The sequence below is a fragment of the Leucopleurus acutus genome, assembly GCF_964270905.1.
Source record: "Leucopleurus acutus genome assembly, chromosome: 19".
Lineage (NCBI taxonomy): Eukaryota > Metazoa > Chordata > Mammalia > Artiodactyla > Delphinidae > Leucopleurus > Leucopleurus acutus.
The window spans coordinates 20,639,418-20,644,390 of NC_139161.1; positions in this window are offsets into that span (position 1 = coordinate 20,639,418).

Sequence of the window (4,973 nt, forward strand, 5' to 3'; positions counted from 1 at the left end):
TCATCCCCAACTCATGTTCCCTCCTTGCCATGAAACCTCTACCGGGATGCTCCTACCATCCCCACCACCCCTGCTTCAGCGCTGAGTCCAAGGGGAGAACAGAATGGTGGGGCATGAGTGAGGATGGATAGAGACCCCGCAAGGGGATACATCTGACGGCCCCCTCCCTCTTAGACTTTGGTTGCCAAGGAGGCAGCAAGAACAGCCTGTTCTCTGGGCTCCCATTGGAACAGCTATGCCCAGGCCCCTCCCTCTCTTCCTTCCCTTTCCTTCTCTCCCTCCCAGACTGTTGCTAGGAAGCACCCCAAGATTTCTCAAGGGTCCCACCCCTAGAAGCCAGGGGATCCAGATTGCTTTCTGAATAGCTTCCCCAAAAGCCTGGAAGCCAAGACCCCACACAGCATTCTCCACCCCTGCCAAGAAGCCCCAAACAGTTTGGGGGAACAGGGGACAAGCCCTCTGCCAGCCTGTCCTGGAACTAGCTCAGTGGCCTGGGCCTCAGTAATTCCTCTCCCCATCTCATCTTGACCTCCTGGGCTCTGAGTGATGTCAGCAAGTGATGAGGTGTCCAGCAGACACCCCCTGACTCTGCAGACACAGCCCCACTTATTGGGGAGTTCTGGAAAGACTCTGGAAAGCAGAGGAAACTGAGGTATCACCAACTAAGAGAACTTAAAGCCCAGGTATTTCTCCCTCTTACCAATTTTTTAATCAAGAAAAGATGGTGGAAATGGAGGAAAGAAAGGGGGGTCAGTTTATGGGAATTGGGGATTAAGTGGCTGGCAGAGATGAGAGACTGGGAAATTAGCAAACAATTGTCCTGCTAAGAGTAAAGTGGCCACTTAATGCCCCCCTATCGACCACATTTGTCCCATCACGTGTCCTGGTTATGGGTCACAAAAAAGAATCAGCGAAGGGACTCGGGCCTGGCTGAGCCTTGCGTTTGGTATCTGAGGATAGAAATGGCAAACCAAGCTGACACCTTCTCCAGGTTGTCTTTCAGAGTTTCTCCTACTTTTATTCATTCATTTGACACTTTTTTTTGAACATTTAATACATGCCAGGTATTGGATCCCCTAAATGTGCCCAGCTTCTGGTTTCTCTGCCGTGTGGATCCCCTTCGTCCTGCTTTGGCAGGAGGAGAGAGGAGGGGAGGGGTATGGGGCAGTCTCCTTTACCTACCACACTGCAGCCCTCCCCCTTCAGTTAAAGGAGAGATGGGACAGGTTGATGTGGAGGCCAAGAGTACAGAGTGGCTCTCAGAGCCCGGAGGAAGGAGCAGCTGGCCTGTCCAGGATTCAGGATCACAGCACTCTTTTCTCCGTGCTGGAGGGTGTGGAGAGGGAAGGCATCCTTCAGGGTGTTAGGGAGGAAACAACTCCAAGGATTGGTTCAAATTCTGCCTTTCACTGTCCTGGCTTGTCTCTTTGTGGACCTTTCCTGGGGGCAGTGGGAAGACAGAGATGGAACTGTGGGCATCCAGGAGCTGTCCCTGGAACTACCTCGTAGCCTTCTCCCCCATCTTCCTCTTCCCCAGATAGACAGAGAGCAGGGATTCTGAGGTGGGGACTGGTAGGGGGAGGGAACTGGTTTGGAGCCAGCTGTGTATGAGTGTGTGGGAACAACTCTCTTTCTTTCCCACCCACCTGCTGCCAATTAACTCCCCTTAGTGGGGGGACCCAGGCAAGCATCCAAAGGAAAATGTTCCAGTTAGAGGAGGGGAAACGAGTCAGTTACCCTATAGAGAGAAGGGAAGATGAAACCCTTTGTGTGTTGTACGCTTACCAAGTATTTCAGTGTTTCTGGGTCTAGACTTGCCACTTTTCCTTATACTTCTTTACAGCCTAGGTGAGGAATGTTTCCATGTCCTTGGTTACCAAAACCCCAATTCCTCACAGCCTCTTACTCCACCCCAAGTCCTCACCCTGACCTAGTTCCTTTTCTGCTACTGCTCCAGTGTCGCCATGTCACTCTGCCTGGTTGGCTTCTATCTGCCCCTCTTCTCCAGCCAGACCCCTTCCCCAGCCAGACCAGGCAACAAGATGAAGAGCCTGGGGCTCAGGGCTAAGAGAGCAGAAGTGGGAGCCCAGTCTGTATCAGTGCTGAGGGAGAAGGAAAGGATAGCCAAGGAAAGTGGAATATGTAAGAGGGGCTGTGTGTGGGGTGGGTTTCCTTCTACACACAAAGGGGATGTTGGCATCTCTTCTCTCATCCACAGGAGTATTATCATGGAGTCCTGTCCTTGTGGAGGGCAAGCCAAGAGCTTGCGAGTTCTAGGAAGCTATTCTGGTCTGAAGGGAAGCAGTGGTGTACAGAAAGGCTGTCTCTGAAACTGACAGACTAGAGAGTCAGGCCAAAGTAGAGAAATTGGAAATAGCCCTTGCCCAGAACTAAGGAAGCCCTTTCAGGGAATTCCCTGGTGGTCCAGTGGTTAGGACTCCACGCTTTCACTGCCAAGGGCCCAGGTTCAATCCCTAGTTGGGGAACTAAGATCCCACAAGCCATGCGGCATGGCCAAAATAAAAAAAAAATAAAAATAATAATAAGGGAGTTCTTTTACACCCTTAGGAGTCCAGTCCTTGGGGAAACCCTGCCAATCCAAGAGAAAGGGCTGCTGGTGACAGGTGGGGGATAGGGAAGGCAGACTGTCTCACCACAGAAGCCACCTCCCTGCCACTGTAAAGTGGGGAGGAGGAGCCCCCCGGAGATCTGCCAGCTTCCTGAAACAAGGGGATAATTTTTTTTTTTTTTTGCGGTACGCGGGCCTTTCTCTGTTGTGGCCTCTCCCGTTGCAGAGCACAGGCTCCGGACACACAGGCTCAGCAGCCATAGCTCACAGGCCCAGCCGCTTCGCGGCATGTGGGATCCTCCCGGACCAGGGCACGAACCCGCGTCCCCTGCATCGGCAAGCGGACTCTCAACCACTGCGCCACCAGGGAAGCCCAGAAGGGGATGATTTGAGTTCAGACTATCACTATCCTCAGGGCCCAAACATTCTCCACTCCCATGTGGACTGAACCAAATACCTACTAAGTCAGGAGCAGTTAACAAGGTTGACAGTTTTTCTCCAAGAGGGCAGTTTGGGCTCTGACGGATGGGAAAGGAGCTGCAGGATCCAGGGATGGGTCAAGGTGGGGAGCCCTAAGCTGCAGTAACAGCAAAGAGATGAGAGGAGGGAAGAGGCAAAGGTAGAGTGAGGGCCCTGGGAGAAGAAGGGGAGCCAGATATGTGAGGGACTGCTGAGAAAAAGGGTCTGTGGCTGTCTCTAGTATATGTGTGTGTGTGGGGCGGGGGGGAGTTTGGAGGTTAAGTGTGAGGAGTCTGGGTCCACCCTCCTTCCTGCTTTGGAAGCTTTGGCTACACATATTTAGCAGCTGTTTTGTATAAACATAATTTCCCCGTGGTGTCGCTTGGGCAGGCACTAAAGGGAGCAGAATGCAAGGGGTTGTGGGTGGGTTACGGGGATGAAGGAAGGCCATAGGCAGTCATGACCTTAGAGGGATGTGATCTGGCTCTCCTCCAGGTGCACTCTCCTCTTCAGAACAGGAGTTCTTGTCTCCCTGTTTAAACTATGCTCCAGATACCCAGGATCCTGGGATTCTCTGCCCTGAGGGCCTCATGTTTGCTTCCAGGGCCTTAGTGGACTGCTCTTCCAGAGTCATCCCTCTGAGAACTGATTTTGCCACTGAAAGTATGACCAAAGAATGGTTATTGGGAAATATGGATGGAGCTTGGACTCATGGATGGGAATATGAGGCTCCTCACAGTATGGGATGGGGGGCTGAAAATAGGGGTAGCAGGACACTGGCTGGAGGCTTCCATGTTGTTCTGGTTGTAAATGTTAGCGATGACCTGCCCACGGGACGGGACAGGGATGAGGCCTGTGTATAGGGAAGCTCAGATGAGGCCCAGATGTTGGAGTCAGAGGTGGGTAGCATTTGCTTTTGGCTTCTCACTGCAGGGAAGGGAGGAAGAAGGGCTAATACCCCGAACACTGGACGTAATTATCTACGATATGGTTCCATAGGATAAAGCGAGACATTATATTGGTTTTAATAAACATTTCTTTAAAGAATAGTTTTAGATTTATAGGAAAAAATTTGAAGATAGTAGAGGGTCCTTATGTACCCCACACCCAACCCCCCGCCTTTAACCTCTTACATTAGTATGGTTCATGTTACAATTAATGAACCAATATTGATACATTTTTATTAACGGAAGTCCACGCTTTATTCAGATTGCTTAGTTTTCACCTAATGTTCTTCTGTTTCAGGATCACATTCAGGATACCAAGTTACATTTAGTCACCGTGTCTCCTTAGGTCCTCTTGACTGTAACAGTTTCTCAAACTTTCCTTATTTTCTATATCCTAAACCTCAGTTTCCTCCTTATGTCTCCCTGTAGTCAAGCAGTATTCTGGGCCAAGAGATTCTGAGAGGACTTCCAGATTTGGGGGTGAAGTAGTGGGTGAGGTGTGTACAACTGACAGAGACTCAGTGTCACTTCTGGAATATAGGTGTGGAAATGAGAAGAACTCAGGAAGATCCAGGGGTTTAGGAGAACAAAAGGAGGCCAGGAAAGAGAAAACCTATTGCTGAACGTATGCCACACCTTTGGTGTACCTACTAACTACGGGTAATGGAAGGGTGTCGGAAAGTGATTTAAATGTTCGGTCGATAGTGACGTCACTGGACGATGCCTGATAAAAGGGAGACCTTTCGAGAGCCTTTCTCCCTAAGCCCCCCGAGTCTTTGGGATGCCTCAGCTCCTAGTAGTCTTTTCCTAAAGGAGAGAAACAATGCGAGCTGACCAGCTTCGTCTCTTGGGTTCCTCGCTTAGCGTCCGCGCCAGCGGAGTCCAAGGAACTACAACTCCCAGAAGACATCGTGGCATGAGCGATCTCTTGCTGCATTCCTACTGGTTCATGTTTGTTACTCCCAGCCAATAGAAAATTAGCCCTTTGATAAGTGCCA